The sequence below is a fragment of the Psammomys obesus genome, unplaced genomic scaffold (genome assembly GCF_907164565.1).
Source record: "Psammomys obesus unplaced genomic scaffold, mPsaObe1.curated_primary_1811, whole genome shotgun sequence".
Lineage (NCBI taxonomy): Eukaryota > Metazoa > Chordata > Mammalia > Rodentia > Muridae > Psammomys > Psammomys obesus.
In genome coordinates this window covers 1,514,704-1,530,040 of record NW_026593286.1, presented here as the reverse complement: position 1 = coordinate 1,530,040, position 15,337 = coordinate 1,514,704, and positions in this window count along the sequence as shown.

The window sequence follows — 15,337 nt, the reverse complement described above, 5'->3', positions numbered from 1 at the left end:
GCTGATTTAGGCAGGCTCTTCTTAAATGACCCTTGGAGATGGGCAGAAATTTAATAGGCGTACAGTTGATATTTTTGCACATCAACATTATCCTCAGAAAATTTACCAAACTCACCTGTTATAATAAGTTATCATGAAATTATTTTAGGTGTATAAGTGTGTAAGTTTTTAATTTTCCAGAGACCTCATGGGTTCATATTTTTCTTAATGGTTTCTGGCTTTTATAATGGGCTTAAAAGGCCCTTCCTTACACCAAGATTATTTAAAAAGAAGTCTCTCTTTTTCTAATGGAGCCTTTTATGGCTTTATAATGTAATATGTAGTTCATAAAGCCTGCCCTCTTTTTCAAATGGTTTCTTGCAGTTTTAATGTGTTCACTTTTCTGCCTAAATAAATGACTTATTTTGACAGTGTAAAAAATCCTCCTGGAATCTTTATTAGCGCCGCAGTAAATTTTATTTAAGCGTCACTGTCAGTTTTATACCATCCGCATTGACCATTCGTGTGTGTGTGTGTGTGTGTGTGTGTGTGTGTGTGTGTGTGCTTTTACTGAGGTCTTCAGTTCATTTATCTTAACATGTGGTTTTAAGAGAAGTGGAACAGTTAGATGAAACAAGAAGAGCAGAATGCTGGTCTCTACCGACTCCGGCGAGGGGCTCCTGGGACCCATCATTCTGTCTCCTCACTCCGCTCTGCCTTTGAAAATCTCCCACGTGAAACTTAAAAGACTCAGTCTGCAGCTGCCCGAGTCTTTCTCCGTGGGCGCCAAGTCTCCGTGAAAGGCCCACTTCTCCGCCGCCGCCCTGCGAGGGGGTCGCTCTCACCGCATCCTTCATAGGGCCGCCCTGTCTTTATGCGTGTGAAGCGGCGAAGGTTCACTGTAGCCCTCTGCTCATTGATTTGCGTAAATGGAACACAAGAATTCCTGAGTGCTCTTCAATAATTCATGCTTTTATAAACATGGGAATCCACTCCAGAGCGTCTCCAGGAGACACTGCACTTCGGGGGAGTGGGGAGCGACACCTCTGGGGACCTGAGGAGCAGCTCTGCCATCCTTGGGCTGAGCATGGGGCAGAGAACAGGCTCCTCTTGCACACGCAGCCTCCTGTTTCGCCTCATGACGGGGGCAGCACTGTGTCTCCTTAGACGAAAAGAGCGGTCTTGAGCCACAGCAAACTCTTCGAACCCTGGGAGTACGCTTGTTCAGGGCCACTACTGTGGACTCAGGGAAGCCAAGGACATACCGGCCGCGTCCTGATTCTGGGGCTGTCGGGCCGAATTACTTTGAACCATGTCCGTGTGTCCCCCCCGCCCCCCACCTGCCGTAAGTCTCTGAGGTCAGAAGCCTTGATGGCGTCCGTAGAGGTGTGCACTGAGTGTGCCGTCGAATCTTTCTAAGTCGTTCACCTACTGTGTGGGCTTAGGTGAGAGATTTTAAATTTCAGGCCCATAGTTTTGTTATATTGAAGATTTCTGTAATAAATCCCCACCTCACAGAACATTCATGAGATGACACGCAACAGACTTGCACGGGATTTGTGTGTGTGTGTCTGCGTCTGTATGCACTTGGGGTGAATGAGTGTGTGAACTGTAGGGTATGTATGTCCAGTGTGGGGAGTGTGACTAAGTGTGCACTGTGGGGTTTGTGTGAGTGTGTGCACGCACTGTTGACAGTGTGTGTGTGTGTTATGGACAGCGTGTGTGTAGGTGTGTACACGCACTGTTGGGAGTGTGTGTATTGTGACAGGGTGTACATGCACACTGTGGAGATTCTTTGTGTGTGAACTGTGGATTTAGTGTGTATGTGCACTGTGGGCCTTGTGCACGCGCATGTGTGTGTGTGTGTCTGTGTGTGTGTGCGTGTGTCCCCACTGTGGGGATTTACTTTCGTGCTGGGGAGGCAGCGCTTGTCCTGTGACTGTCAGGAGAAGGGAGCTGAGGTAAGCCAGGTGCTTGCTGCCCTTTGCTCTTCAGTCAGGCCTACAGTTGTAAGGCTTCAGATTAGAGATGAACAACCCAGACCCGAAGAAGGCTCTCCGTGAACACATCATGTGAGCACCTCCTGCTCCTGTGTTCCCAACCTTCTAAAATGGCGGCCCACACTCCTGGGGCTCTACGACTCCTCTGTGTGACCTCTCTCTGTCCCCTAGTTCTCCTAGTGTCACCAGAACACAAAGGCCATTTCACAAGGTAGCACCAGCTTCTTGAGGCTGAGAGTTTCCAGAGTCCGCACTACGTGACCCTAAGTGCCCCTCCAGGTAGCTGGTGTGGGGAAGGCTTGAGACGGAAGGCTGGGATGGCAGAGCCCAATCTCTGGTTCAGCCGAGGAGATAGCTGACGTGGCTTTTCTAACCCCATGCTGAACTTGGTTGTCAAGAGTGCTAGCTGGAGTGATCCCTGAGTTTAGAAACACACACACACACACACACACACACACACCACACACACACACACACACACACACACACACACACACACACACACGGGGGTGGGGGTGGGGGTGGGGCAGACATGAGGCTTCTTCTAATAATATTTTGGAGAATCAAGGGGAACCAGGGGATAGAGACAGGTCATACAGAGTAGTCATAAAGCCTTGGGCATGATCCACCATCTTAGAGGACTGTGGGAGTGCTCAAATGTGTTTACCAGAGACCTTCCTTTGGGTCTGGGGACGTTCTTCTCATAATTTTAAGCCTTTTCTATTTAGACTTAAAATACTTCTACACCAGGGTAAATGCTGGCTGGAATCATATGGTTTTCTCTCTCTCACTTTGTGTTTAAAAATTTCTAATAAAAATTGATGCATAATACTTTTATGACTTTTTGTATTTATGCTTGCAGTAGAAATTTAAAGTTGAGTTCTTGAGTGTCAAACTCTTTTTGGAGACCAACATAGTGCCAGTGATACTCTGCTGTAATTACGACACATTTTTCTTGTCTGTCATCTCTTAATTTTATCAATTCTTTTGATGTTTACAAGGTGCTCAGGTCAAGCCAGCCAATATTCTCTTTTATGACTTTTGGATTTCAGCTGCTGGCTAGGAGACCTTTCCCACTCTAATGCTAAAAACTGACTTCTTGTATTTTTCTTCTGCTAGTCTTATAGTTTAAAAGTGGGAAATTGTATTTATCAACGATTTGTTTTTGAGTTTGCCATGGATGCGATTCCATGCTTTTCTAGTTTCCTGGTGGGTTCTTGAGTGCCCTCCATGTTGATCTGGCACCCCCACTCAGAACTGGGTGTTTTATGTTGCAGAGCTGCCTGTGTTCCCACTGCCCTCTGTGTTCTCCGCCAGCGTCTCCGTTTTCATTACGATCACTGTACATTTTTATTTGTACTCACAGAGACTCCCCTTGGTTTCCTTCACTTTCTTGACAACGTCTATGTATTTACTATGACCCTGCCAGTGTTGGAATCAGCCTCCCCAGCGGGACCCCGTGATGTCTCTGAGCCGGCTGAACATGGTGTAAGCCTGATGGGAACTTCATGCCTTGACCTATTGAACTCTCACACAGGAAACAAGATGTGTCTCTGTCTAAACTGACCCCCTCTCTTTGTATCACTTGAGAGATTTTCAACATTTAGATGATTCCTGCCTATTACATGAGCTCCCAGAGAATTTTTTCCATAGATAAGCCAGATCTCTTCTTTGTAACGTCACACACTATTGGTGGAGAGCTTCGCCTCTGTGCAGCCTGGATGCCCAGCTCAGGGTGCACCCTGTCTTGTGTTGCGAGCATAAGTGCTATAATCTTTTCATAAAAAGCCACCAGTTGGGTTGACCTTATTTAATGTTGTTCACTTCCTCAAAAGCCCTGTCTAGAAATAGAGACACATTCTGAGGCCCTGGCATTTCAGAGGGCACAGCCGTGGCAGGCTGGAGCACTCTCAGTGACTGCTTAGTGTGATGACCACCTCCCCCCCCCCAGGTCCACATGAAATGAGGCATGTACTCATGGGCTGAGACATTTGAAATCATGGGCCAGTATAAGCATTTCCTCCTTTTAAGTAGATCTTCTCTGGTATTTTGTCCCAGTGGTAGAAAACTGACTACCACAGCTGCTGAGAAGATATATTTTGTAAAGCGTTATAAATGAGGCTGAAGAGTGGCTGCAGCAGGAGCGTGATGGGATAGACTCCCAAGGAAGAGCTGGCACTTCTGAGCCATCCCAGCAGCACTGGGAAGAGCACACAAACCAGGTAGGGATTTGAATGGCGCCTGTCCCTAGAAGAGTGGCTCTAGACCCTAGGACAGCAGCCAGTGGCACATCCAGAAGTGTCAGCTCTGCATTCGCCCCCCAGTGGTTATAGCCACTAGCTCTAACGCTGTTCACACCAGCATTGCCGTCTGTTGGTTTTTCGCAGTACTGACATAAATGCATCTTCAGCATGTTCATGCTGCTTTGTAGGTGAGCCTTTCCTTAACTCATCTTCTGGCAGATTCTGTATGCATACTGTGCTTCAGGCTGACCTACGCTGCACTGATTCATCTTCAAAGTTACAGCCCCATCTGCCTCTAAAATAATTTTCTTTAAGCATCATGCCCTTCCACTAAGGCATGATGATTCCTGCATCCTTCACATTTGGGCACCACGAGCCGCTGAGTGTTGGGGCACCCTAGCAAGTGAGTGTATCTTTGCTCATTTACAGTATTTGTAACTCCCAGACTCCCAGCTCTACACAGACTCTACGACATGGCGGGGTTCACCAAGCTGCCTCCAATTCCACATGCTCTCTCTCTTCCAGTTACTTATTTGGACTTCGGCAAATGCCCTTTGACCTGTGCTTGCTTAGTGAAAGATGTGCAAGTGTTGGTGTTAGAGCCAATAGGGAAATGGGGCGTCGATGTGCAGGGCAGTGAGCAGCAACACTGAGGGAAAGGTGGAGCAGGAAGTGGGGATGAGCAAGCGATGCTATCCTCCTCGCTGCACCTCTCCATCTCCAGGCAGGACCTTGGGTTGGACGAAGACAGAACTGCTTCATGCACAGGGGACCACTGGGCTGTGACACCCCTGGGGACTGGCTCTTTAAGAGCTTACATCCAGTAACACAGCCTTCCTGTCCTCCCTAGTCCCAATGGGATCTGTACCCTGTACCTTTCCTTTGGTGTTGGTGGTAATGGAAAGATGGGTATGGGTAGAAATGGAGACAAAGGCATCTCTGATCTCCCTCTCTGTGTGTGGCTCTTTTGCTTCCAGAGCACAGGAACTGACCAGCCTGAGAGGGCTCTGGATGGCAGCATCCTTCCTGCTTTGCTCCTGTGGCCTCACGAGCAGGAAAAGCCAAGCCTGGCTCTTGCCAGCTGGTAACGGCCTTCCATGTGCAGCAGAGAGGGGTGTGGTCTAGATCTGAGGATATAAATATAGAGCCCAGAAAGAAGAGGTGGTGTGTCGTATTGGCGTGTGCTGTGTAGCAGTTTAGAGAGACCTGAGAGACAGTGTGGCGGTGTGGAGCAGACAGACAGAGAGAAATGTTTTGGGGTGCAGCAGCATGGAGGAGACTGCTAGCTGCGTCTACTGTTGACGGAGATTGGTACAGAACCCTAAAAGGGCCCACTGACCCTAAATAGCTGGGGGAAGTAAAGGGGTCTGGGCCTTCTCTCCCCACTAACCTTTTCTCTTCTATGTAAAGTTGGGAGGTTGGCAGGGAGGTTAAGGCCTAAACGCCCAAAATAGAGTTTTAAAAATGAGTGCTACAGATAAATACATAAATAAAAAAGCAACGTCAGATTTATTTTGTCTCACAGTTTGTGGGTGCAGTTCAGCATGTCAGGGAGATTCTGGTGGCAGGAGTTTGAGATACCCAATCACATTGCACCAGCAGCAAAGAAGTGGAGTGATGGATGCTTGGACCAGCTTGCTCTTCCCCTTTTATTCACCTCAGAGCTCCAGCCCACAGAATGATGCTGCTTACAGTTGGAGTAGGTCTTGTCATGTGTATGAACACAGCCTGTTGAGAAGTAGTCCCTCCTTACAGGCATGCCCAGGGGCTTACCAGCTCTCTATAATTCCCCACAGCGTTCCTTCAGGTCCTTCCTATGGTTTCCTCCCATCACACCCGGAGTTTTTAGGAGTCAAGCTTCTGGTTCCCAAAATCCCAGATGTGGTACCTGGGGCCCCACCTGCCATCTCTGAGGTTCATTAGGCCCCACCTATATTCCATGGCTCCCACCTGGTATCCCAAGCACCGTTCTATAGTTCCCTGAGGTTGCATCTGTGGTTCCGCAGAGCTCCCCTGAAGTTCTTTGGCTCTAGACTTGGAAGGCGGATTGTGGAAAGGCAGAGCCTTCCCTTGGTACTCTCTACCTTCAATGTCTAGTGTCCGCTCTGCACATTCTGTCCACTCAAGGCGGAGGCACTCAGTGGCTATTGCTAAGTGAAGCAAGCTGTAGAGCTGATGATTCTCATGAGCATATTTTCCCCACAGTCGAAGAACTGAATTTCTAGAGCCATTTGTTTAGAACAATCAATCCATTCAATGACCCATCATAACCAAGGGACCAAAAATTCTTTGGCTATCCCAGGACTGATAATCGGGGTAAACACAAACACAAAAAGCCGAACACCGAACAAGACAGCCCTCATACCCTTGATGCTGTCTAGCACCATATCAAGGTCACTGACTCATCTAAAGAATCCCAAAGGGCACTTGACCTCATTTTTAATAATTTTCTCACTGAAATGCAGGAGAAACTTCCTTGCTGTTCTCTTATTCCCCCTTTGTTACTCAGAAAAGTTAAAGTTTAAATGGCAATTCTCTCTGGAATTTAATATCTGTTCTCAACTACCCTGTTTAATTGCTAACCAATTCTTTAGAAAATTGAATCACTATATCACATTGTGTTTCTGCACTGACGGCCTGGAAGGGTTGGCAGGAGCCTCCGCCAAAGCTAACAGCGGCTGTGTTTCAAGCTGTGAGCATTTTATTAGAAAAGTTCAAGCCGAAATTCTTCTTCATTTTAATTTCTTTTGCTTCAAAAAAATTATTTTAGGTTTAAGCCCTGTGTTGAGTGTAAAGGTGTAAAGCTGAGACTCTAGTATGTGAATCGCTCACTGACTTACAGATGCTGTAACTTGTCCTCTTGAAAGGCCTATTAAGGAAGGCCTGAGAGTGTTGTCAAGGAGGGCTTGTGGATGGAAGAGCATTGAGGAGCTAGCTGCCTGAGAGCAACTTAGCCCTGTTCTGCTCCTGTGGGTGCTTGCGCCTGGGAGAGGTCACTGGCTACTTCTACTCCTGGAACCCAGGTCTGTCTATGAGAAAGCACTTCACGGCTGAGGATCTTCAATACTCACAGTCTAGGAGTCTTCCTAAAGTTAGATACTCTCAGGGTAGAGAAAGGCAAGAAGAGATGGCATAGACTAGACCCCAGCTTGCCCCCAGGCCCCCAGCTGACACCAGCTTTTCCTTCTTAGCTGAATCTCATCTGATGATGTGTTGGTTGGCTTAACGCAAACCAGAGTCATTTGCAAAGACGGAGCCTTAACTGATGACATATCTACCCAAACATCTGTAGGCAAGTCTGGGACCATCTTGATTAATGATTGATGAAGGAGGGCCCGGCCCACTGTGAGTGGTAGACCCCCTGGGCAGGAGGTCTTGGGTTATATAAAGCGGGGTGAGCAAACCACAGGACTAAGCCAGGAAGCTCAGTGATTCCTCCATGGTCTCTGCTTCAGGTCCTTGACTTCCCTTCATAATGAATTATAAACTCAAAGCTGAATCCACCCCCTTTCTCTTACCAAATTGGTTTCGGTCATGTTTATCACATCGATGAAAAGTAAACTCGAGCAGCTTTCTGCTCGTGAATCCTTCCCTGGACAACACAATGCCCTATTAGCTCACTGATACTGTGTCTGCCCAGGGTATCTAGAAAACTTATTTACGTCTGTTCTATAGGGCCACCATGTACACTCTAATACTGTCCAATAAACTGCCATAAAGGAACATTATTCTTTATATACGTGTGTGTGATTTTAATGAAGACCAAGGCTGTTCTGTCTGATGCTTCAGGGAAGTAGAGAGCACAAAACAGCTGCTTAAAAGGCCTTTCTTGAGAAAATTGTCTTGAAATGTAGCATTTAAAAAACCTTTTTACTGATGTAATTTAATGCAGGGAAAGAAGTGCATGTGTCTGAAGTGTGCGGTTAGCTGGGAAGACTGAGCATGCCCAGAAGAGCGACTATCCTCTAGTAATGGATGTGATAAGCCAAGGTCCCTGAGGCTGGTGTGGGGGTGCCAGGGCCAGGTTGTATCTGAGGGCAGAAATTAATATGTTGATCCCAACACCCTTCATAACTGCCACCAGGCCTCCATGGTTTCACGTGCGCAATGAGATGACAGGTGGCAAGGGGATGGCTGAGTTGAGGCAACATGCCAGGCTTCGGGGACAGCCCCTGACAAGCTAGTAAAGCTGCCCTGCCTGTCAGCCAGGCCCTGCTGCAGCACCCCCTGAGTGATCTTGGGCAATCCCAGGGGTCCAGGCGGATGCCACTGGTGGGGTCTGGTTAATCTGGGCTGAACTCAGGGACTGAGGGTAGAACTCACTGCAGACTCACTGTCCCCAGTACCTCCCGTAGGAGCAGTCTCAGGCCCGGTCTCAGGCCTCCGCTGTGTCTGAGATTTTTTCCCTTCTCCTACATCCTTGCCATCGCTGCAGCAGCCCACCTGATCCAGTTGCACCCTGCCCTTAGCTGCTCTCCTCATGCCCTGTACCATCCAGACTCAAAGTCTGTTCTTGGGCTGGGGTGATGGCTCAGTTGACATAATGCCTGCTTAGCTTATGCGAAGCCCTAGGTTCTGTCCGGAGGCAGAAGACAAACTGGCCGTGACAGTGCGTGCGTGTAACAGCTTCCCCTGTGTGCTGTGTAACTTTTAACATTGCTTAAAAATGAATTTTTGGGTTCCTGCTCCGTCTGCTTCACATATTTAACAATCCTCCAAATGAAGGGGTTGCCGCAGTATTTTCGGCTCTCATCTGTTCTGATTCCCGCTGCTCACGTCTCTGGGAGTGTGATTCGGTTTGCGTAGTGGGGTCCTTCTTGAGGTGGGATAGCACAGCCACACTCAATGCTCAGAGCCATTACTATTGAGTTGTTTCCTGGAATGGGGACTTGTGCCTCTAACTCTAGTCTACAGGGCCCTTTCCTCCTTCTTGGACACTGAGGATGGAGCATTTCTACTGGCAATTCTGGTTAGCGCCTTCACAGTTGGGTTTCTCTTCTCTGGATCTTTCCAAGTGAATCAGCCTAACTATGGCAATGCCCTGGGGCATCCCTGTAAACCCATCCCAACATGTCAGGTACTGGGGCCTTAACCTTGGCAGGGCAGCCTGTGTCCCTTCTTAGGATAGAGTGAGCAACACTAGGCTCATGGGATGACACAGTTCACATTTCAGCCACTGCTGGTTTTCCTGGAGTGTAGCCAAGGGTCTGTTGGGAAGTGATTGTAAGACAGGGAAGCAGAGACCTGTAACAGGGACACGATGTGCAGGGAGTGGATGAGGATGGCGGATGTCTAAGGGCAGGGCTGGACTGATCTAAACAGCTCACATCAGAGGGAATGGACACCCTGGGCAACGAAAGAGGCACAGTCAGGGAGCATCAGACCCCACATTTGACTTGGGCTGGTGCCCCAGACCAAGTGTCCAGACACCCATACCAAGGAAAGGGGAAGGCAGGACCCGGCAATACGAGTGCTGTGAAACCCACCAGAATCTTTGAGAAAACCACATGGTGGGGCAGCAAAGCAGATCCCCCAGCGTGGCTGCTGGGCACCATGCTCATGTGGACGTGACTGTCATCCTCTCGTGTGGTTGTGTATGAGCTTGTCTGAGGAGGGTATGTGTGACTGAGGTATGTGTGTGAGTGTGTGTCGGGGTGTGTGTAGGTGAGACGCTGAGTGTGTGTGGGGGGCTGTTGGTGTGAGAGCATGTGAGATGGGGAGCTACGAGTGTGAGGACCTGTGAGGGCTGTGTGAGTGTATGGGGAGGAGTCTTGGTGTAAGATGGAGAGCTGTGAGTGTGAAGGCCTATGAGGGCTATGTGAGGGGCTGGAGCTATGCTTGGCTCAGAGGCAGCCTTGCTGTAGGAGGTTGAATCAAGGCATACTGCCTCAGTTACATACCCAGTTCCCCCTGACCAGGTTCTCAACCTGGGCTTTTCAGAACTCACTGCAGAAGAGCAGAGAATCACAGAGCCAGGCTGCAGAAGAGGGCAGACTCCTCAGTCTCCAGAGCATCCAGGAAGAAGGTGACTTGGAGAATGAAGTTGCTCATCCAGGAATCTGTCATCCCAAAACTACCCTGTAGACAAATGCGACCCTGCTGGAGAGGTCATCTATGGCTGTACTGTTGAGTCAATCAAATCCTTAACTTGATAAGAAAGCTAATTGAATATCCTACACGGGTGAGCTTGCACTTATTAAGTAAGTGCATTTGGTTTTCTCTCTTGGGAATTCATATATCCAACAGAACAAATCAAAATCCCCAAGAAAAGCAAAATTCATGAAGCAATGGCCTCACAACCCTCCAAACCTCAGTTTCACTTCCCTGAAATATGCTTACTGTACTGAGACAGTGGCTGACTCCCCTTGGGACAGAGTATTTAGGGTTTGGTATTCCCCCTCATTTGGATGGAAGGAGCTTCTGGTACCAGCAAGTAGTTTTGTCTTCTTCGTGGCCCAGTGCCTCCGTGGTAGCACACAGACACCAGAACAGCATTTAGAATCTTTTCAGAATTGTCCCAGCAACCGGAGTCTCCCTGTCCCAATGGAGGAAAGGGTTGGATCTTGTTTTGTGCCTGTCTAGTCCTAGATGAATTGAGTCAGTGGCAGTCTGCACCTGCCAAAGGGGCAGTTGCTGTCCTTCCGTGATATCTTGGTGCCTGCGTGGTCCAGTCTGCCACACGTTTTGGTGGAAGACATGGATCCCCAGTTCTCTGAAAGCTCCCGCTATCTCCACCCACTCATCCCCACATTCCTGTCAACAAGGGAGTGTACCCCTGATTGCCTTCATGAAGGGGAGAAATATCACTGTCCATGAGCTTCAGACATGTTTTCGTTTCTTTCTTAGTTCAGTGGGAGATAACAGAAAACAGCCAGCATGGTGTCCAGTGGACATGGAGAGGAGGGAAAGATAGAAAGTGCTTGAGAAGGAAGCCGTTTGGAGAGGGGTCCCCTGAGGGACTTTGGTTCATTTTATTGGCTGTGTTGTGCCAGTATGACTATCCATATGTATCTACCTGGTTATGAATGTGAGCCTGTGATCTTGATGTTCCTGGTGGGTCAGAGCCAGTCAGAGGTTGGGCTACAGATGGGTGTGGCAGCACCGAATGGAGACAGCAGGCATGAGGGCTGTGTGCAGGAGTGTGTTCAGCAGGGAATCCTTGGGTAGCTGTAGACTAGGGATGGCTGGTCACTGGTGCTCTTGGGAGACGTGCTAGACTTTGGTGCACATTTCTTTTGTTTAAACTCAAAGAGGGGATGACTTGGCTCAGGACAGAGTGAAGTAGAGAGTTGAAGACAAAGGCAGACTCAGGGCCAACTGAAGGAGGAATTTGTACAGAAAGTCTAAGTAGGGTCGGTCTAGGTGAGTATGGGAGGGAATTAGCAGGGAACAGACTTACCACAGGTTTAACTACAGGATGTCTTAGACAGAGCGGGACTGGGCACATGTGCGTTCCCAGCGACAGGAGGGGGTAACATTCTAAAGCAACTGACTACTTAGCAGACCCCAGATCACGGGAGCCGTGATGGTCAACGACAACTAGGACCTGGAATCGTGGAGGAGACCGCCTGTGGAGCTGTCTCTGAGAGACTTCCTGGACTGGGTTTGTGAAGGCGGGAGATCACGGCACATAAACATGGTGGCAGCATCCCACGGAAGCCTGCGCTGGATCAGGGAAAGCCCGCAGCGCGTTCCCTGCTCTTGGCTTCCCGGCTGGTGACAAGGCAACCTGCTGTCTTTGTGACGGGGCTGGACTGTCGCCTCTCTTTGTGAGCCAAAGCAAACCACTTCTTCCTAAAGTTGCTTTTCTCAGGCGTTTTGTTACAACAAGAACAGCGACAACATAGACAGGCCCTCCTTCCGGGGCTGCACTTTCTCGCCTTCCCGCTCAGCCAGCTGCGCACCCTGGTGTGTCTACTCCCCCAGTGCCTGCCAGTGTCTTTAGCTCATTTCCTCTGCTTGGGTTTTTTTTTTTTCTTTTTAATCTGCGTACTCTTTTCTCGTTTCTTTTTATAAAAGGAAGCTGACATTCATTTAGCTCTTTCATAACGTTTCAGGGAACTGAGACGAACCCTGTCTTATAATTAGGACTCTGGGCAATTTTAGGAAGAAATAACCACATCTTCCCTAACTCTTTATAAAACTTCCTGGGAAAATGTGACCGTGCTGTTTGGGAGGCAGAGCAGCCTCCTTCCCAGCCCCATGCAGGCCTTGCTCGGGGGCCTTGGCGGCACTTTGCTTCCCAGTTCTCTGTGATCTGTACCGTGGCAGGAACATCCAGCCTCCAGATGGGGCAGCCCCCAGACAGTGTTCTGGAAGGCTCAGGACCAGTGGTGAGAGGTTTGGGGCAGCATCAGGAATCACATTTTTCTCATTTCCTTTGCCCTGGGTGACGCTCCATCTGAAGCTCTCTGAAATGTAGCTTATCAGGCCGCAGAGCTGAGACCTGCACCCTGGTAGTCTCTGGCAAGTCTGTATCCCCATCCCCTTTGCGGTGTGACTGGTGCAGCCAGCCTGCCAGCCACCCAGGAGGAGCCCTCAGCCTCTCAGGGCGGCGTTGTGCTGGGCAAACCTTCAAGCTGGCAGGGGTGCGCACCTCATTGCTCTCAGGCTCGAGCCCCTACAGCTTGGATGTTTGCGTCGCGGAAGCACCTGCCCCACCTCTAGCATTCTCTACAGAAGTACGCATGGAGCGCTTGTGCCTCCCACTGTGGTGCCCCGCAGCGTGGCACAACTCCGCCCCTGTCTCGTGGGCTCCATGGCTCACAGACCTGGCCCGGCTCTGGCCACCTCACAGGGCAACTGTTCGAGAACCCTGGCATTGCCCCTCACTGGCTCTCCCTTGGAAGGTGCCTGAAGTTTGTCTCCTGGTTCTGGCCTGAGTCTCCTCTCAAGAGATTTTGGGTGTTTACTTCATTGGCAACACCTTGAGTTTGACTTCCCAAACCAGGCCTCTGCGGATCACTGATTCCTGGGCCTGACTGGGGCCTTGGCACGTCCTCCTCCTGTCTGCTCCAAAGGAACCAAGGACGTCTGGGTTTGCTGAGTCTGCTGGGAGCACCTGCAAGGCTGCCCCGTACTCTGTCCAACCTTGGGAAGAGAGTTGGACTCTCAGCATCACCCAAGGCTTGGCAGGTACAGAGGCTCTGGGTTTCACTGGGCAAGCCAGTCAGAGCTGAGTCTGCTCACCCCAGCTCCACCAGTCCCCCCCATGTGAGGGATAGAGTGCCCAGCCCCAGGGCAAATCAGAAGGGCACCTCACTTCTTTCCCCTCTGAGGCAGAGGCAGGGGGTGGGGACAGTTATGCACTGGGTGGTGGTGTGGCTCTGTAGACTGCCTTGGGCTGGGGATACGGGAGACACGGTCTTTGCTGGGACTCAGGTCGCTCAGAGACGAGAGGCTGAACTTCAGCTGTGTATGCAAATGTGAGTGTGTGACAGAGTGTGTAAGTGTACATGAGAGTGTGGGCACATGGGTATGTGTGGACACAAGTGTGACAAGCATTGCTTGTGTGTGTGTGTTCCAGTTTGTGTGTGCATACCTGTGTGTACCTGTGTGCCTGCACACCCATGCAAGTACAAGCATCGCTGCGTGTCTGTATAAATTGAGCAGCTGAAGCAGAGGAGAGTTCGTGCCTACTGAATTGCCTTTCAGAGCCTGCTGTCTGCTGAGGTGCCCTCTTGTCCATGAGCTTTTCCCTCCCGGACCCCAGGACGTTGTCCCCTGTGGCCCTGGTCATGAGGAGGCCTGTGGTGCTCTGTCTGCATTAGCTGGTCCCATGGCTCCATGGACCAGTCCTATGTCAGCAAAAACCAACTGTGCCTGAGAGCTCCAGTGTCTCAGGAACTGGAGAAGGAAGATGACATGGCTGAAACACTGACGCACTCTTCACAGGTGGCCACCGTCACTCTCACCTCAGACTCAGACAGGACCGGCCTGTGAAGAAGTGAGGTCTGACTCGTGCCACCCCCTCTGACCTATCTGTGGCATTTGAAAGCATTCACACTTCCAGATCCCCCAGACTCCAGCGGGATCACCCACACAAGACCATGGAGGATCTCAGAGCACGAGTTTGAGGAGGCCTGTCTCCCGAGGACCATGTAGGCTGCAGGCTCCGTAGAGACATGTAGGCCATTTAAAGGCTTCTGCAGGCTGAAAATATCGTACTTCAACTTGACTTCCACAGGCTGCAGAAGGACACACACTCCCTACAGCTGAACACAGACAGACTACCTAAGAACATATGCATGCTTTCACACAGCTCGTGCACACACAACCCACATACATAGACACACATACATTCGTGTACGCATCGGACATGGGTATGCACAACCTATGCTTGTGTATGCATATTTGCAAATGTATATGCCCTTCCATATACTCATATATTCATACACACACACCCACACACACATAAATATATACCACACACTCATGCTTCCCCCCCCACATAAGCAATATGTACACATATACCCAAACATACAGTAACGTATACAGATAAATACACAATACATACATAAGAACATGGATGTACATACACACAAGCAATACAGCAATACACATATGTACAACCCTGAGCTATGCTCCTCCTGCCCTACACCTTTTCAGGCTGCTTGTCTCTGCGTTCCGGCTGAATCCATCCCCATGCTTTCCTCATGGCTAGTAGGCCTCCCTGTCACAGCCTTCCTGCTTACTTTGTCCAGAGCCCACACATCAGAACCACAGTGACATCTGGGCTTCTGTATCCGTCTGGTGCTACCCAAGGACAAAGGTTTCATAGGACCAGAGGAGGGGAGGGTCGCACCATGTGGCTTCTAATGAGCAAGTAACAGCAAGCAAGCAGGTGAGCTTCAGGCTGGGTGTGAGTCCTCCGCTCGTCTGCTGTGTGACTTTGCACACTTGGTCTTTTTATACACCTCTCTTCTGATAAACAGAAATTGGTTCGTGTTTTTCATTCAACGCTATGTAGTGCCTATGAGGCACAGGACGCTGCAGTGAGCTCTGTGGATCCTGGCTTTCAGAAGTCTTTTACACTTGTTGTGGGAGACAGACTCCTAGTGGTGCCAACTACCCGGAGGAGTGCTCAGTAGGGCTGAGAAGGTGCACGGTGGGGAA